The 20,415-nt window shown below is 47.6% G+C and overlaps 2 long non-coding RNA genes across 2 annotated transcripts; one reads left to right on the forward strand and one right to left on the reverse strand.

The window, feature by feature from the left end:
• Positions 1 to 602: 602 nt before the first annotated feature.
• Positions 603 to 6,961, forward strand: LOC144737020 (uncharacterized). The gene is made up of 2 exons (XR_013588854.1): positions 603 to 898; positions 5,410 to 6,961. It is a non-coding gene; the product is annotated as an uncharacterized LOC144737020 (long non-coding RNA).
• Positions 6,962 to 8,302: 1,341 nt separating this feature from the next.
• On the reverse strand, positions 8,303 to 12,706 carry LOC144737019 (uncharacterized). Its single transcript, XR_013588853.1, has 3 exons — positions 12,137 to 12,706; positions 9,300 to 10,687; positions 8,303 to 9,107 (listed from the first exon to the last, which is right to left on the reverse strand). It is a non-coding gene; the product is annotated as an uncharacterized LOC144737019 (long non-coding RNA).
• Positions 12,707 to 20,415: the final 7,709 nt, after the last annotated feature.

Consider the following 20,415-nt stretch of genomic DNA (forward strand, 5'->3'; position numbering starts at 1 on the left):
GGCCAAGTGGTGTTGGTCAGAAATGCCATTGGCTCTGCGGTATAGCGTTTTGATGAGAGAATTCTTTTGAGAGGGATGGTGGTACTTGAAACCGGATTCCCACCACCACCCATCTCTCTGCCCCTTTCTCTACCCCCCTCTCTCTCTCTGCCCCCCTCTCTCTCTATTTAAGGCCTCGACACAGAGGCGTTGTTTCTGTGTGTGTCTCTGTGTGTCTCTGTGTGTCTCTGTGTGTCTCTCTGTCATCTCTCTCTGTGTGTCTATGTGTCATCTCTCTCTCTCTCTCTCTGCTTATGTGTCTGTCTATGTGTCTCCGTGTCTCTCTCTCAAATTGAGCAATCTTTGGAAGAACGTTATCAACCAGGTGGGCTGTTGACTGTTATGTTAGCCGACTCTCTGTGTTGTATTGCACTACATTTCTAAGTTTACTAGGTTTTTTTTCTCTTTCATTTGTACCTGATGATGATTGCTTGTGTTGCAATCGAAATGTCGTATGCTATTATTTTATTTATTTATTCTACGTGACTTTACCGAAAGAACCAAAGAGTTTCTTCTAGATTTGAAGCTTTCGTGACTGCAATGATTCATATTCTTAGGTTGTTTCGGTAAAGTCACGTAGGTAAAACATTAAAATTAATGAAAGTAAAATAATATAAAATAAAATAAAATATTTTATTTTATTTTACTTTCATTAATTTTAATGTTTTACCTACGTGACTTTACCGAAAGAGTATCTTGCTTAAGTTTTAATTTCCCTTCACCTGGCTCGCTACTTTGTAACTTGTTTTGTTTTAAATATTCACACAGTTTTTTTTCATTTCTTACCAGGCCACGCCCGCTTGAGCTGCTGTACCGCTCTTGTTTTCAGAAGCGACCTGCCCACAACAACAACAACAAGGTGAGGCTTGTCAACAGCGTGGTGGTATTCACTCTAGACGCGTGGTGGTGTTCACTCTAGACACGTGGCGGTGTTCGCTCTAGACGCGTGGTGGTGTTCACTCTAGACACGTGGCGGTGTTCGCTCTAGACACGTGGCGGTGTTCACTCTAGACACGTGGCGGTGTTCGCTCTAGACGCGTGGTGGTGTTCACTCTAGATACGTGGCGGTGTTCACTCTAGACGCGTGGTGGTGTTCACTCTAGACACGTGGCGGTGTTCGCTCTAGACACGTGGCGGTGTTCACTCTAGACACGTGGCGGTGTTCGCTCTAGACGCGTGGTGGTGTTCACTCTAGATACGTGGCGGTGTTCACTCTAGACGCGTGGCGGTGTTCGCTCTAGACACGGCGGTGTTCGCTCTAGACGCGTGGTGGTGTTCACTCTAGATGCGTGGTGGTGTTCACTCTGGACGCGTGGCGGTGTTCGCTCTAGACGTGTGGCAGTGTTCACTCTAGACGCGTGGCGGTGTTCACTCTAGACACGTGGTGGTGTTCACTCTAGACGCATGGTGGTGTTCACTCTGGACGCGTGGCGGTGTTCGCTCTAGACGTGTGGCAGTGTTCACTCTAGACGCGTGGCGGTGTTCACTCTAGACACGTGGTGGTGTTCACTCTAGACGCGTGGTGGTGTTCACTCTGGACGCGTGGCGGTGTTCACTCTAGACGCGTGGCGGTGTTCACTCTAGATACGTGGCGGTGTTCGCTCTGGACGCGTGGTGGTGTTCACTATAGACACGTGGAGGTGTTCACTCTGGACACGTGGAGGTGTTCACTCTGGACGCGTGGAGGTGTTCACTCTGGACACGTGGAGGTGTTCACTATAGACACGTGGCAGTGTTCACTCTAGACGCGTGGCGGTGTTCACTATAGACACGTGGCAGTGTTCACTCTAGACGCGTGGAGGTGTTCACTCTGGACACGTGGAGGTGTTCACTATAGATACGTGGAGGTGTTCACTCTGGACGCGTGGCGGTGTTCACTATAGACGCGTGGAGGTGTTCACTATAGACGCGTGGCGGTGTTCACTATAGACGCGTGGAGGTGTTCACTATAGACACGTGGCGGTGTTCACTATAGACACGTGGAGGTGTTCACTATAGACACGTGGAGGTGTTCACTATAGACACGTGGCGGTGTTCACTCTGGACACGTGGAGGTGTTCACTATAGACGCGTGGCGGTGTTCACTCTGGACACGTGGAGGTGTTCACTATAGACGCGTGGCGGTGTTCACTCTGGACGCGTGGCGGTGTTCACTATAGACGCGTGGCGGTGTTCACTATAGACACGTGGCGGTGTTCACTATAGACGCGTGGAGGTGTTCACTATAGACACGTGGCGGTGTTCACTATAGACGCGTGGAGGTGTTCACTATAGACACGTGGCGGTGTTCACTATAGACGCGTGGAGGTGTTCACTATAGACGCGTGGCGGTGTTCACTATAGACGCGTGGCGGTGTTCACTATAGACGCGTGGAGGTGTTCACTATAGACGCGTGGCGGTGTTCACTATAGACGCGTGGTGGTGTTCACTATAGATGCGTGGCGGTGTTCACTATAGACACGTGGAGGTGTTCACTATAGACACGTGGAGGTGTTCACTATAGACGCGTGGAGGTGTTCACTATAGACACGTGGAGGTGTTCACTCTAGACGCGTGGCGGTGTTCACTATAGACACGTGGAGGTGTTCACTATAGACACGTGGAGGTGTTCACTATAGACACGTGGCGGTGTTCACTCTGGACACGTGGAGGTGTTCACTATAGACGCGTGGCGGTGTTCACTCTGGACACGTGGAGGTGTTCACTATAGACGCGTGGCGGTGTTCACTCTGGACGCGTGGCGGTGTTCACTATAGACGCGTGGCGGTGTTCACTATAGACACGTGGCGGTGTTCACTATAGACGCGTGGAGGTGTTCACTATAGACACGTGGCGGTGTTCACTATAGACGCGTAGAGGTGTTCACTATAGACACGTGGCGGTGTTCACTATAGACGCGTGGAGGTGTTCACTATAGACGCGTGGCGGTGTTCACTATAGACGCGTGGCGGTGTTCACTATAGACGCGTGGAGGTGTTCACTATAGACGCGTGGCGGTGTTCACTATAGACGCGTGGAGGTGTTCACTATAGACGCGTGGCGGTGTTCACTATAGACACGTGGAGGTGTTCACTATAGACACGTGGAGGTGTTCACTATAGACGCGTGGAGGTGTTCACTATAGACACGTGGAGGTGTTCACTCTAGACGCGTGGCGGTGTTCACTATAGACACGTGGAGGTGTTCACTATAGACACGTGGAGGTGTTCACTATAGACACGTGGCGGTGTTCACTATAGACGCGTGGAGGTGTTCACTATAGACGCGTGGCGGTGTTCACTCTGGACACGTGGAGGTGTTCACTATAGACGCGTGGAGGTGTTCACTATAGACACGTGGAGGTGTTCACTATAGACACGTGGAGGTGTTCGCTATAGACACGTGGAGGTGTTCACTATAGACGCGTGGCGGTGTTCGCTATAGACACGTGGCGGTGTTCACTATAGACACGTGGAGGTGTTCACTATAGACACGTGGCAGTGTTCACTATAGACACGTGGTGGTGTTCACTATAGACACGTGGAGGTGTTCGCTATAGACACGTGGAGGTGTTCACTATAGACACGTGGCGGTGTTCACTATAGGCGTGTGGAGGGGAAACCCGGGGATCGGGAAGGAAATCCACGCGACCACGGGGAGAGAGAGAGAGACACGTAAACTACAAATATACAGCAGGCGTCAGGGTCGGGATCGAACCCACGACTTCCTGTATGCCAGGACAGGTAGTTAACATCTCACCACAGAGAGACACGCAGCCTCGGCTGTGTTGGTTGATCCTCAATGAATTACTTGGTGGAGTGAGGAAGCATTAATACTGAGCAGGTGAAGGTGGCCAGGCGTGGGTCTGGACACACCACCACCTGTGAACCATGCTGCCAGTGTGTGAGAGTGGTGGAGCCAGTGGGGGTGGGGTGGCACGTGCCCCCCCAACGATCCGATAGAAATCCGTAATTTCGATAGGATCATTGGGGTTTATTAGTAACTAGCTTCACTACCCGGCTTTGCCCGGGACTTGGATTCTTGTCTTGGATTAATTTAATATTCCCTCATAATTCAATGAAAAACCCTGAAAAAATTGATGCTTGCAAGAAGGAAGCCGAAACACTTCAATTTACCTAAATCGGATGTTTTCACTCAAGGAAATTCAACCTGAACCCACTGCTACGTCAGGTCGATTTTTGCCACTCGGGAAGGGAATGACGTGGCGTTCGCTTAGAAATTCCAGACAGCATAAGCTGTGAAAATTTCATGACGCCAGAGCTCAGCGTTGGAGAGTTTTTGCTGTTTCACACAAACAAACAGGTGTAAGTTCTGCTATATATTTAAGATGGCAGTTGTACCTGTTCTTCACACGGATTTGTATTGAAACTCCGAGAAGCCAATGACTTAATCGGCCAGGAGCGAAGCGCCACCTAAAATCTCCCGGCACGCTGTGAACAGCTGTAGAAGTACGGCGCGCGAAGAGCCATGTGGTAGGGGGGTAAGCATTGCAGAGCCCTTAGCTCAGGTGTGATGCGGGTTGATGCCACATACGTCATGGTCATTTCCCCCCCCCCCCCCCCCCCAAAATACAAAAGTCTATTTTTCTTTCCTGAAGGCATCAACACGTTCAGCGAGGGCGATGACGATCACACGCGTCGAATGAAAAGCAAGGGACAAGTCCTTTCTTACTAACAACTCCTTTCTCACTAACAACTCCTTACTTACTAACAACTCCTGTAATTTTTCATTGCTGGAGGGGTTTCCTCCCCCTACCTGAAAATCCTGGCTCCACCTCTGAGTGTGTGACAGTGTCAAGTTTGTATTTGCAGTAAAGTCTATTAACTCTATTGAGCACAGAGGTTATATCAAAACAGTAGTTTATTTTAGTTTTCCTCTGGAACTCTTTGTAAGAATGGAGTCAGGAAGTGATCACAGCAAACACGTGCAGCAGCTTAAGTCGGAACTGCTCATCCGAGCAATCAAGGACATCTGTGCCTGGCTTCACACCTCTAAATTGCGATTGAACATTAATTTATGCATTTGTGCATAACACAAATAGTATTATTTTCAACACCCATTGTTATGTCAGCTGAATTTAGCTTTCATAAACATTTATTTAGAAGCCAGACAGCTGAAATTGTGTGCTGAGTTTTGGGTTAACGTTCATTTTGAAGATACGAGGGCTTCCAGGCACGGTTATAACCATTTGCCCTCTCATTGTGTGCCATAACAGCCCATGTGATGAATTTGGGACACTTTTTTACTATATCATAAATATATGAATAACTATAGACGTGTAAGTCACGTGTGACTGTGTATATATGCATTCCTCTGTGCCTCGATACTGACGTGTAGATGGTGTGGATATTCTTTGTTTCTGTCTGCAGCTGTCGCTGCCTCTGCAGAATTGGTCTCATGGAGCAAAGGCACTCGGCGCAGCTCGGTGCAAAAAGGCATCAATGCGACCAGTGTGCATACAGCACGGATCGTCCTGAACATTTGACACGGCACCAGAGAACTCACACAGGAGAGAAACCCTTCAAGTGCAGTGTGTGTGGGAGGGCGTTTGCACAGTCATATGATCTTGTAACACACCAGAGAACTCACACAGGAGAGAAACCCTTCAAGTGCAGTGTGTGTGGGAGGGCGTTTGCACAGTCATATGATCTTGTAACACACCAGAGAACACACAAGGGAGAGAAACCCTTCAAGTGCAGTGTGTGTGGGAAGGCGTTTGCACAGTCATCTGCTCTTGTAGCACACCAGAGAACACACACGGGAGAGAAACCCTTCAAGTGCAGTGTGTGTGGGAAGGCGTTTGCACAGTCATCTGCTCTTGTGACACACAAGAGAACACACACGGGAGAGAAACCCTTCAAGTGCAGTGTGTGTGGGAAGGCGTTTTCAGATTCATCTACTCTTGTAAAACACAAGAGAACACACATGGGAGAGAAACCCTGCAAGTGCAGTGTGTGTGGGAAGGTGTTTGCACGTTCATCTACTCTTGTAGCACACCAGAGAACACACATGGGAGAGAAACCCTTCAAGTGCAGTATGTGTGGGAAGGCATTTTCACAGTCATCTACTCTTGTAGCACACCAGAGAACACACACGGGAGAGAAACCCTTCAAGTGCAGTGTGTGTGGGAAGGCGTTTGCACGTTCAGCTCATCTTGTAAAACACCAGAGAACACACACGGGAGAAAAACCATTCAAGTGCAGTGTGTGTGGGAAGGCGTTTTCAGATTCATCTGCTCTTGTAACACACCAGAGAACACACACAGGAGAGAAACCCTACAAGTGCAGTGTGTGTGGGAAGGCGTTTTCAGATTCATCTACTCTTGTAGCACACAAGAGAACACACACGGGAGAGAAACCCTTCAAGTGCAGTGTGTGTGGGAAGGCGTTTGCATGGTCACCACATCTTCAAAGACACCAGAGAACACACAAGTATCAAAAGATCCACCAGGAGTGGAGTGTGAAATCAGCTTGTGAAAGTCAAAGTGCTGCAATGAGCCCATCCCTCATCAAACAAGAACCGGAAGAAAATCCCAGCTTGGACACTTTCAAAGAAATCAAGGTGAAATATGAAGAGGTGAAGGTGAAATGTGAAGAAGTGAAGGTAAAATGTGAATATGAAGATTCAACTCCCAAATCGGACCTTCACATCGATGGAGGCAACGTGAAGCAGGAGGAGAATTCTGACTGTGAAGCAGAGCGAGGCAACTCCCAGCAGTTTGTGGAAGTGGAGGTGTGGGTGGACTTCCTCCGAGACAATACAAAGTCAAATGGAGACCCGGGAGATGCGTAAGCCTTAGACCAGTGGTTCTTAACCTGGGTTCGATCGAGCCCCAGGGGTTCGGCGGAGGTTAAGACACACACCTGACTCATATGATTGTGCACCAGTAAAACATGTACTTATGTTTTGAATTTGAAAAAATATTTTATTTTTCCAATTAAGAAGGGTTCGGTGAATGCGCATATGAAACTGGTGGGGTTCAGTACCTCCAACAAGGTTAAGAACCACTGCCTTAGACGATGCCGCTCCAATAGATGCACCTTTATCACAGGCCTTTTATGACAAGAATGTGAAGTTGAACACTCAGTTCCTAGGTGCAACCTGCAGGGTAAGAGCGGCCAGTTTTTGTGGACCTGTGTGTTGGGGAGATCTCTAACCAGGAGCGAGAGCCAATAAGCTCCCAAGCATTCACTGTTATGAATTGCATTTATATGGTGCTTGCTTAATCGCCCCAGCAATTCGGAGTTTTGTATCGTATCTCGTCTCAAACACTCGAAGAGCATCCCCAAGTAGTAGCTGCCCCTGTGTGGCACAAGGTGGTGGCCCTGCACCGGCCTGCATGTGGACAAGAGCCTGTCAGTCGGGGTGGATGGTCGATGTGGCATCTCAGTTGTGGCGTTTGTACGCGCGCGCGGGGGTGAACGCGCGCGGGGGTGAACGCGCGCGCGCTCGGGGGTGAACGCGTGCGGGGGTGAACGCGCGCGCGTGCGGGCGTGAACGCGCGCGCGTGCGGGGGTGAACGCGCGCGCGTGCGGGGGTGAACGTGCTGGCCGCGGGACCACAGCACGCGCACGCGCGCCGCACGCGGGACTACCCTAACCCCTAGCCCTAACCCTAACCCCTAACCCCTAACCCTAACCCCTAACCCTAACCCTATCCCCTAACCCTATCCCCTAACCCTAACCCGAACCCTAACCCTAACCCTAACCCCTAACCCCTAACCCCTAACCCTAACCCTAAACCCTAAACCCTAAACCCTAACCCCTAACCCTAAACCCTAACCCTAAACCTAAACCCTACCCCTAACCCTAACCCGTAACCCCTAACCCTAACCCCAACCCTAACCCCTAACCCCTAACCCTAACCCCTAACCCTAACCCCTAACGCTAACCCTAACCCCTAACCCTAACCCCTAACCCTAAACCTAACCCTAACCCCTAACCCTAACCCTAACCCCTAACCCTAACCCCTAACCCTAACCCCTAACCCTAACCCCTAACCCTAACCCCTAACCCTAAACCCTAACCCCTAACCCCTAACCTCTAACCCCTAACCCTAACCCTAATTGTTATGCAAGTCACAAGTAAGTCTCAAGTCTTTGCTCTCGAGTCCCGAGTCAAGTCGAGTCAAAGATGAGGCAAGTCCCAAGTCGAGTCAGAAGTCAAAGCCTGCAAGTCTCAAGTCGAGTCCAAAGTCCTACCATTTTTGTTTCGAGTCATTTCAAGTCCTCTTACCACAGAAATTAAATTTATACAAATCATGTATGTCTGTAAGATTTGTATTTATTTAAACCTCTTTTTATACAATGACATTAATCAAACACAGTAAAAAACAGAAAATTAAATTTTCACAAAAAATGCTCTTATTTCAACAGCATATTGCACTAGAACAATGCACAGCAGCTTCAGTCCTGTATTGCATTGACCTCATATTGCAAAACAGTTTAACTTTCAAATAGACATGGGTTCTTTTAGCCTAAACTTTTTTAAACATGTCATCAATAAAATCCTCACTCCTCAAAATTATCACTTCTGAAAAACTGGACCAACCTGATAATATAATTGGAATGCCTCCATAGAGACTGGTGTGTATGAGAGAGAGAGAGCTGTGTGGACAGGTGATGAGCAGAGAGTGAGTGTGTGTGCGCATGCGTGCTGTGGACAGGTGGAGGGAGGCCCCTACACTGCATTGCATTTGCAAAAGATCAAATTGGCCAAAAGTCTGTCAGTCATTTGTGCACCATGGGGACGCAGAATGATGCCACCATGGCTGAAAACTCGGTCCACTGGAGCACTAGAAGCAGGCACTGCCAAGACTCGGATGGCTACTTGAAAGAGTGAAGGAAGAGTCTTACTGTTCAGTGCCCAGAACAAAAGGGAATTCTGTCCTTCTGCCATGTCAATGTAGTGACTTAGCTGTACTGCTGGTGGGGTCCCAACATCCCTTTTCTGCCTCTTATGGTATGCAGCAAACAGCCCTTCTCCTTCCATGTCCTCTAGTTCTTCTTCAGCAGGCACCGGCACAGGCACAGGTTGCTCCGTCTCTGCAGCATCTTTCAGGATCAATTCTAAAAAAACGTGTCACAACAGCAGAAACAAAAGAGCTCGTATTACCATTACTGATGTTGATGATACTGTGCAAGACTGAAAATTGTTATTATTGTTAAAGTCAGATTAATGTCACATTAGATCCTAGATCAGATTAGGATCAAATTATTTTACGTTGCATTTAAGTTGCATTGCAAGTCAATAAGATTTACCTTTAACTCGTTGTGCCACCTCTGCCTTGATGTCACGGTTGACCAGCACATGGGGCTCAATCCACAGCAGACAAAAGGCTGGATCCAAGGCAGCTGCTTTCAGGTAGACTGTGTCTGAAAAGGGGGCAGTGATCCCTTCTTGAGACTGGGCCATTTTCACATTAATGAAGATCCGAAGAAATCTTTTTTCCAGGGATGCCTGCAGACCTCTGACCAGGCCGCTCAGGAAACGAACTTGAGGCTTCAGCTTCTCAAGATGGTGATTGAGGGACAAGACGGATGGAACAACTGCACTGATTGTAATGACTTTCTCCCCCTGTGTCAAATCAGTTGCTTCTCCGAACGGTTTCAAGATGTCCACCAACTCCTTCAGCAGATTCCACTCTCGTAGTGTGAATGACAGTTCTTTATGCCCGGCTTTCTCCAGAACTGCGCAGAGCTTTTGCTGATCACAATGAAGGACTGCTTTCACCTGCCGCAGTGTAGAATTCCACCTCGTGCTCACTGCAGCAGGGATGCCTTTGTGCTCCCCAAATTCACCATCGAATATGTCTTTAAACGTTGTGCTTGTGTGGAGCAGGGAGCTAAGTTTTGATAACTTGGAGAGAGAAGGACATGCCGCTTTTGTTTCTTTCAAACCGTCTCCCACCACCAGCTGCAATGTGTGTGCAAAACACTGCAGGCGCTGTTTCTTGGCCATAGCAGCATCGACGGTTTGCTGGTCTTCTAGGGTTAAGTCATGCCATAGCTCAGGATCATCAAGATTATCTCCAGCATCATCATCTTCCTCCTGTTCGCTGGGGAAGCAGACCGTAAATGCCTTGCGCATGTTAGCAGCATTGTCACTAATGATATAGTCCAATTTAGCTTTGATGTTGTATTCATCACATATTGCCTCAAATTGATCACAGATGCGCTCCGCTGTGTGAGAGCCTTTGAAGTGGTTGCAGGCCAAGAGATTTGTCTTTAGCTGTACCCTCTCTGCATCTCTCTCCATCCAGTGCACAGTGACACCAAGGAATCCCCTCATCTTTCGATCAGACCAAATGTCCACAGTGACTGAAACATGGTCAGTGTTGCTCAATTGAGTTTTTAAATTTGAACGTCTCTCCTCAGCAAGGCTCTCTGTTTTTGTGGTCAGCGTTCGGCGACAGACTGGGGTATACTTGCTGTCCAGCACAGCCAGAAAGTGACGAAAGCTCTTATTTTCCACAATAGATAGAGGAAAATTGCAATCAATAATCAAGTCAGACAGTATCGCATTGGAGATGGCCTTCTGCTGTGGGTGGCTCATGCTGTAACGCCCTACACGAGTGTCCAGGAATTGTGAGATTGAAGGCTGTTGTGGTTCATCTACGATGCTTTTGTTCATCTGGTATTCTTCATACCTGTAACAGAAAAGAATATGAAACAGATGTCAGAAAACCCCTTATAGCCACACATGTTGTATTTGAAACTACTCTTTACTCATATCAATGTTGTGTTAATATTCATTGTCTATTGTACACTACGGTATACGATAATACATTTCAGTTTCAGTGTATGCAATATTAAGAATATTTTCACTGCTTCAAAAGTCATAAGAAAGCCCTTTCCCTCAAGAAACTGAAGTCATATGCTTTATAGCAGTGGTTTTCAAAGTGGGGACGGGGACCCCTGGGTGCCGCGAGGGGGTGCTAGGGGGGCCATGGCAAGTTGGCATGAAAAGTATAGCAAAACAAAATAATTGAATAAATTAAATAAGTAAAATAAACCAAATTAAACCAAAAATAAGCTAAACAATATCCCCATTAGTTAAGAACTGCACTATAATAATCTATTGCATCTCTGAACATTACTACTATAATCGTTATTATTTTATTATATACTGTATATATCCCAGTGGTGTGCTGCCTCACAGACCTAGACTACGGTAGCACGCTATGTCCATGCGCTGCCTGCTGTTTGGGCATGATATGAAAAGGGAAGGCTAATGGTGGATCTTCTGTGACTGTGTCATCATTTTCCTCTTTACAGTGTATATGTCTTACTATGTTTCCTGTTGTACTTGGATGGGTTTAGGGATGCACCAACTCCATCGAGTTGTGAAAGGAGGTGCACAGAAAAAAGAGTGTGGCACGGCCCATGTCAGGGGGGCCTTGGCTGGAATCTACTGGTATATGGGGGGCCTTGTCATGGTAAAGTTTGGGAACCCCTGCTTTATATCTTAATTTGGGAGCTTTCGTGACTGCAGGAATTATTCTTTGGTTCTTTTCGGTTAAGTCACGTTATTTTTAGACGTGACTTAACCGAAAAGAACCAAAGAATAATCCCTGCTTTATAGTTCACTCTCTCCTGCACACCAGATTCCATGGTGCCTTGCTGCATCACACAGCAATTGCAGGTCTACTGCTGCCTCATTCATTGTTTAATTGTGATAGTTTATGTCTTCAGCGACAGTTCAGCTTAGTTGTGATTAACCAAAATTAGATAAACGACCTCAATGAGGCAGCACACCAGCCACTCTGAAACTGAACGATTGAAAGAGTAAAACTGGAAGGCCTGTTTTTGTCTCATGTGTGTTGGAGAGACTGAGATATACATTTGTGTTTATCCGTCTAGCAGCAAGGTAGAAATTATACTTTAAAACGGACGTTGACATGATGTTGAAGAGGTTTTCCATCTGAGTGTGCTACACTCATGTACCTCATATAATCGGGGTTCAAAAATCCCTATTTTTGTAAGCATTAACCAGCAAGGGAGACGTGCGTTTACTGTCTCGTTGATACAGTAAATATGCAGCAGCTAGTAAGTTACGGTACATCCGATAAGGTGCTTAGCATTCGTTCAAAACTTACCTTTCTTTGTGCAACTTCAGGTGTCGAACAAAGTTAGACGTTGTGGCAGCACCGTCTGTAATCTTCGACCCGCATGTTTTGCAAATTGCAACTCGTTTTTTGTCGACTACATCGTAATTTTTATAGCCAAACGAAACTATCTTCGGTATCATTTTGCCAACTGGCGCGTTGTTGCTTGTTGCGCTTCATTGGTTGTCTTGCAATGTGCCTGCTTAGATGCTGTCCAATCAAAACAACGTGGGACTACAGTGATTGGATGTCGTGCAGGCAGCGCGCGTGCTCTCTGCATGCATACAGGTGGTGTACATTTTTTTCACAGATGCAGATAAACTGAGAGCGGCGCGGCCGTGTGAACATTTTTTCCCCCAGTTTTCATGGGAAGTAGCAAGTCTTCTCGAGTCAAAAGGCGCAAGTCCAAGTGAAGTCACGAGTCATTGATGTTAAAGTCCAAGTCGAGTTGCAAGTCTTTGTACATTTTGTCGAGTCGAGTCTGAAGTCATCAAATTCATGACTCGAGTCTGACTCGAGTCCAAGTCACATGACTCGAGTCCACACCTCTGATCTGAGCGCGATGACGACACCACACAGGGGCCTCCAATCAACCCGAGCGCTATGACGTCACCACGCAGGGGGGCACCAATGAACCTGAGCGCTAGACGTCACCACGCAGGGGGCCGTCAATCAACCTGAGCGCGATGACGTCACCACGCAGTGGCGCTCCAACCAACCTGAGCGCGATGACGTCACCACGCAGGGGGAACCCAAGCAACCTGAGCGCGATGACGTCACCACGCAGGAGACTGCCAATCAACCTGAGCGCGTTGACGTCACCACGCAGCAGCGCTCCAATCAACCTGAGCGCGATGACGTCACCACGCAGGGGCACCAATCAACTTGAACGTGATGACGTCACCACGCAGCGGATTCTCATCAACTCGAGCGTGATGACGTCACCACGCAGCGGCACTCCAATCAACCTGAGCGCGATGACGTCACCACGCAGCGGCGCTCCAGTCAACCTGAGCGCGATGACGTCACCACGCAGGGGGCACCAATCAACCTGATCGCGATGACGTAACCACGCAGGCGGCAACAATCAACCTGAGCGCGATGACGCCACCACGCAGGCGGCACCAATCAACCTGACACACTAACACACACTCGTGCGGTGGTCCCACATGTCTTGTGACCCCCCACACACACACTCTCCTGAGGGCGGTGGTCCACATGTCTTGTGACCCCCCCCCCGCACACACTCGTGCGGGCGGTGGTCCACATGTCTTGTGATCCCCCACACACACTCTCGTGCGCGCGGTTGTCCACATGTCTTGTGACCCCCCACATACACTCTCGTGCGCGCGGTGGTCCACATGTCTTGTGACCCCCCCCCCCACACACTCGTGCGAGCGCTGGTCCACATGTCTTGTGACCCCCCCCCAACACACCACGTTAAAATTGTGGCATTTTCTTTGCAAAAAACACGTAGTACGTTTAATTTTACAGTTTTAGTTTCATACATTACGTAGTGAGATTAACGTCAACGGAGGAATTCACAGTGGCAAGAATGTAACGACCTTGCCTGGTATACAGGAGGTCGTAGGTTCAACCCCGTCCCTCACACCTGCTGTATATTTGTAGTTTGAATGTTATCCCCATGGTAGTGTGACTTTGCCCTCCACATGCGTTCAGTGTATTTGACTGCTATGTCGATTTTTTCACGCAAAAAAAATATTCATTTTTAAATTCCCCAGTTTTTATTTTGTATACAGCATTGTAAATTCAATGGAGGAATTCACTTCTCATTGACCCCTCACCCTAACCGTTTACCATAACCCTGACTAGGCTAACAGGGTATATGGATTATTTTGGGAGTCCCTATTCCATTTCCGTGAGCCCCACAACCACTTCTTGGTGTTCACATTCCCGGATGAAGAATCGGAACTCCTAGATTTGGAATTGAGACTCCTGCTTTGGAATTAGGACGTATTAGGGTTGCAAGTGAGATGCCTCAAATATGCCTTTAAACGCGTCTCAGCGAGATGAGTTGCATCGTATTTGACGCGACTCTGTTGAGTCGAGTCGAAGGGCATACACCACTTGGTTGTGTGACTTGTGGAACCGTGGTGGCATTTTGCATTGAAGTCGATACGGGAATGATTGTTGCCGATTTGAAGCGCACTCCTGATTTGAAGAATTCGTGTCTGCAGGAATCTATCATCTTTGGTTCTATCCGTAAAGTCACGTAGGTAGAAATTTAATTTTATTTATACCTACGTTACTTTACCAAAATAAACAAAGAGTATTGAAGCGCACTGTTTGGGAATGCAGTGCGTTTCACTATTTCAGCACCGATGTTCACAAAATATTCAACGGTGTAAACGTATGGGACAGCTTGGGATGTCAATGCAGTAGTTTGTTATTTGAAAATCCGTGAAGAAATAAAGAATTGCGGTGCAAATCGGCCGCAGAGTTTAGTTTTTATTACCGGCGCCGGACGTGTTACGTGTCCCTTCTGGTGGACAAGTGCAGTACCACAAGTCAAGATTTAGTATCACAAGCTTTCAATTCGTGGATACGTCTGTTATGTGGTGGACATGTGCAGTGTAGGCCAACACAGTACGCCAGCAGTTGCCGCTGTCAAGCGTCACCCCACGCATTCCCCGTAGTTGTGAGTCGCTGACGTTGCGGCGTCCTGGCGTTAGTCCGAAGCGCGGTTGACGGCAATGAAGCCGTGAAGACGCCGCACAGCACCACTGCTGCAGTCATCGCGCCAGGCACTGCAGTTGTACCACGTGATCACACGGTGGCGCTACAGCACCATGTTGGTTAAGTTGTTTAGCGAGGGTTCATGTTGGTTAGGTTATTTAGCGAGTGTCCATGTTGGTTAGGTTATTTAGCGAGTGTCCATGTTGGTTAGGTTATTTAGCGAGTGTCCATGATGGTTAGGTTATTTAGCGAGTGTCCATGTTGGTTAGGTTATTTAGCGAGTGCCCATGTTGGTTAAGTTGTTTAGCGAGGGTCCATGTTGGTTAGGTTATTTAGCGAGTGTCCATGTTGGTTAGGTTATTTAGCGAGTGTCCATGTTGGTTAGGTTATTTCAGCGAGTTTCCATATTGATGTGTATGTTGAACTTCTTTCAGACCGTACATAGCCAACCATGCTCATCGGAGGTGCAGGGGAACTGCAACAAATTAAGCACAATAAGCAGTTCTAAAGAAAATATATTTTCAATCTACATTTTTAAAATGCGTAGCTCCAGTGACTTCTTAATTTCGGAAGGAAAAACATTCCAGATGGCTGCAGAGGTGCATCTTAAAGCGTGCAATACAGCGACCGTCTTTATTCGATGACTAGCCAAAAGTTGCTGCGAGGATGACCAGAGTTTGCGTTATGGTTTAAGGTTCTTTGATGATATCAGCAAGGTATTGGGGTTCATTTGTGGCAAGCGCTTTGTATGTAATGAGTGCAACCTTATAATGGATGATTTCGGCAACAGGAAGCCAATGCAATTCGGTGAGCACTGGACAGACATAGTCGGATTTTGCAGTACCCGTCATGACGCCTGCCAAATAATGTTGTGCTCATATTCCTTGGTTCTTTCGGTAGTCACGCTGATAGAAAAAATAATAATAAATTGAAATTATATAAATAAAAAAAACCACAATAAAAATAAAAATAAAATTTGTATATATTTTTAAATAAAAATAAATTGAAAATAATAAATGCAAAACAACACACCACGTTTCGATCGCATCACAAGCCGTCTGCATCAGGCGTAGAGAAAAGAGGGGGCAAGCCTCCAAATGTAGCTGCTTATGCGGGTTCCAAAGTGAGTGGACGGGGGACGAGAGCTGTGCAAGCAAATGAGCTGCGCGAGCAACACGTGAATGCAGGAGCAGAACAATGGGGGGAGTTGGGAGGAGGTGGTGGTGGTGGTGGTGAGCTTGTGCAGCGCAAACAGCATGGGCGGGGCAGCCAGTCAGACCAGCGCTAATGCATGAGCAGACAATGGGGGGGGAGGAGGGGGACAGAGACAGGGGGAGAGAGAGGGGGGGGGCAGAGATAGGGGAGGAAGAGGGGGGTAGAGATGGGGGAGGTGGTATTGCACCTCGCTACACATCCACACTGCTGACGGTAGAGGTTGACAAGAAAACACATTTTGCTTTTATTATTTTCAATTTATTTTAAATTTTAATTTTATTTTACAGTTTTTATTTTTATAGTGTTTATTATTTTCTATTTAGTATATTCATGTTTTATTTTTTATATTTTAATTTCATTAATTTTTTTTTGGTTTTCTATCAACGTGACATCATCGAAAGAACCAAGAATATTAGTTCCCGCAGTCACGAAAGTTTTAAGTCAAATTTTTTGACATGCTGCAGTTTGGTAATGTTTTTGCCAGATGTTCCGGAGAGTAGTGATTCGGAATAATCGAGCCCTTACCATATCCCTAACCGTAACCCTAAACCTAACACCTAACCCTAACTCTAACCCCTAACCCTAATCCCTAACCTTAACCCTAACCTCTTAACCTAACCCTCAAACCCTAACCCTCTAACTCTAACCCTAAATCCTAACCCTAACAAAATCCTAACCCCTAACCGTAATATACCCCTAACCTTAACCCTAACCCCTATCCCCTGACCCTAACCCATAATCCTAAACCCTAACCCTATCCCTAAACCCAAACCCTGACCGTAATCCCTAACCCCTAACCGTAACCTCTAACCCTAACCCCTAACCCCTAACCCTATCTAACCCTAACTTCTAACCCTAACCCCTAACCCAAACCCTAACCCTAACCCCTAACCCTAACCCTAGCCTCTAACCCTAAACCTTAACCCTAAACCATAACCCCTAACCTTAACCCAAACCCAAACCCTAACCATAACCCTCTAACCCTCCAACCCTAACCCTCTAACCCTAACTCATAACCCTAACCTAACCCTCACCTCTAACCTTAATATACCCCTAACCTTAACCCCTAACCCCTAACCCCTATCCCCTAACCCATAATCCTAAACGCTATCCTTATCCATAACCCTAAACCCAAACCCAAACCCTAACCGTAATCCCTAATCCCTAACCCCTAACCGTAACCACTAACCCTAACCCAACCCCTAACCCTAACCCTAAACGCTAAACCACTAACCCTTAACCCGTAACCATATCTAACCCTAACTTCTAACCCTAACCATAACCCCTAACCTAAACCCTAACGCTAACCCCTAACCCTAAACCTTAATCCTAATCCTAACCCTAACCCTTAACCATAACCCAAACCCAAACCGTAACCCCTAACTCTAACCCTAATCCAAACCCTAACCAAAACCCCTAACCCTAACTAAACAGATGAAAGAAAAATGAAAAGAAAGATACAGTTTGCCACCTGGAATGTGAGAACACGCATGGGCAACATGAAGAGTGATTGCCCTGAACAAAGAAGGGCCAATCGTGTCCAGAGAGTTAGCGAAACGCAACATTTATGTTGCTGCTCTCAGAGAAACACGACTTCCCAGAGAGGGACAACTGAGGGAAGTGCGATGAGGGTGAACCTTCTTTTGGATGGAGAAGCTGGACAGTGAACCTCGAATCAATGGAGACGGCTTCGCGGTCAAAAATAAAATTGCTGATGTGCTCCTCGAAATCCCCACAGAAATCAACGAAAAGCTGATGACTCTCCGCCTCCCCCTCAACCAAAACCAACACACAACTGTCATCAGCGTCTATGCCCCGACCCTCGACATGGATGATGGCATCAAGGAGCAGTGTTACTCCGATCTCGATTATGCCCTCACTGCCATCCCAAGGAGTGACAATGCCCGGGTTGGACGTGACACCAGCATCCGGAATGGAACCATTGTCACAAACGAGGTGGGAAAAGTCAACGCCACAGTTTTTCTCCGGACATACCAAGAAAAGACCACATGGAAGCACCCTAGGTCCAAGTACTGGAACCTCCTGGACGATGTCATCGTCCCTGCCAGTGATCTGAGAGACATTCTTTTTACAAAGGCAATGAAGGGATCCGAGGACTGCTGGACCAACCATCGTCATGTGTGCTATGTGATGGTTATTCACCTGGCGCTGAGACACCGGAAAACCAGGAAGGCCAACCAGAGAAAGCTGAATCCTTTAGAATGGAAGGTCCATGGAAAGCAAGAGGAGCTTCAAGCTCAACTCTGTACTACATTGACAAACGGTCGGGCACCAGAGTCTGTCACCCTCCACGCACAATGGGACCAGCTCAAAGCCACTGTACTACACCAATGTGCCCAGACCATCGGCGATGAACCCCAAAGACAAGAGGGCTGGTTCGATGCAAATGACACCCAGATCCGCGACCTCCTCGAGTGCGAGCATGCAGCCTTTCTCGCCTGCCAAAACCACCTGAGGACACGGCACAGGACCGCAGCATACCACCAACTAAATGTCGAAATGCAATGGCAAATCCACACCATCAAGAACAGCTGTTGGGTGGTAAAGGCACAAGAGAATGAGGGATATGCCGACCAGCATGACAGGCATAACTTCTTCCAGGCAACAAGGACAATTGTTGGACCTCAGTCTACCAGATGGAGCCATGGACAGCTTCTCGAACTACATGGTCGAAAAATGTGTTAAATAATGGAGCCAGAGGACATCAATGTCACACTCCAAGGTGAACAGGGAATGGCTCTTAATCCTGGCCAAGTAGCTTTACCCGGGCCCACATACCATCATGAATGATTGTGAGCATAGAAACAGGGACTCCGAAAGCACGAAGAACAACCCAGAGCCCAGGACTATTATGCTATCACCGGCCTTGGCCAGGTAAATAGAGCAGAGATGTAGGTTCTGTTGGAATTCCCTACACCTCTGCTGCAGCAGTCTGTGCAGGACCATCCTGGTCTGAACCACATTGGGGCTCCACAAGCCTCCTCAGCATGACTGACAAGGCGATGTCAAATAATCATTGCCAGGATCTGTCTTGGCACACTGAGGAGGGAGATGCCCCTGTAGACTCACAAACTCACACACGCACTCACACTCACACATGCACTCACACTCACACATGCACTCACACTCACACATGCACTCACACTCACACATGCACTCACACTCACACACACACTCACACTCACACACGCACTCACACTCACACATGCACTCACACTCACACACGCACTCACACACGCACTCACACTCACACATGCACTCACATACACGAAATTGGTCCTCCCCCCATGGCGCTGCTCACCACAACGTTACTGTCCGACACCAACGAAGAGGTCGGGGGTTGTTTTGTCGGACTACTCACACACTCACTCACTCACACACTGCCTCACACACTCGCTCACTCACTCACACGCTCACTCACTCACACTCGGCAGAACACGGAGAACACACACACTCACGCCCGCACACACTCAAATACTCAGTCACACACTTAGGCACTCACAGACTCACGCATGCACTCACACTCACGCACTCACATAATCACTCAATCACAAACGCACTCACACATGCACGCAGGAAGATGAAATGGACGTATGCGATGGAATGAATGCAGCGTGGATAGATGGATTATTGAATATGGTCATGAATAAATAAATGACAGCTCTACAAAATACGTCCCGCGTTCAATCGTGTAATGCCCTATAACCTCTGCTGCCGCATGCAGCCCGGTCGCTGCGCTGGCCGCGTCAAAGGAAACGCGCGCCCCGGCGCAGAAGATGAATTAATCAAGCAGCTAATAAAACCCCTGTATTATCTGCCAGACAAACATCCGCACGCCTATCAATTCACCCTGCCTGCGTTGTGTGTGAGGAGTGGCGCACAGGGCGGCGTTGATTCGAGGCAGAATCGGCCAGTTTCTAGAACTGCGCTCGGTATTGATAGAGAAAGGCGAGATGTTAACTACCTCGCCTGGGAAACAAAAGGTCGTGGATTCGATCCCGACCCTGACTCTTGTTGTATATTTTGAGTGTGCGTGTCTCTCTCCTAGCGGACGTGTGGATTTTTACTCGGGGTCTTCCGATTTATTTCCTCCACATTTAGAAACCATTCGATTAGAGTATTTGGCTGATGTAAATTTCTACACGATAAGCCACTTCGTTGAGCTATCATTCACAAAGCGCCATAATCTAACGCGATTTACAACAATGATTGTACTTAAGATGCTAGTGGTTAAAATAAAGTGGTGGGGTTGTTATTAAAAGTGGTAGAATAGTTCTGTTGGCACTTGCCCCATTAGTCAGCAGTTTAGCTGCTGTATTTTTTCACCTGAAGACGAT

Source organism: Lampetra planeri, chromosome 64, assembly GCF_965212315.1.
Source record: "Lampetra planeri chromosome 64, kcLamPlan1.2.h2, whole genome shotgun sequence".
Lineage (NCBI taxonomy): Eukaryota > Metazoa > Chordata > Hyperoartia > Petromyzontiformes > Petromyzontidae > Lampetra > Lampetra planeri.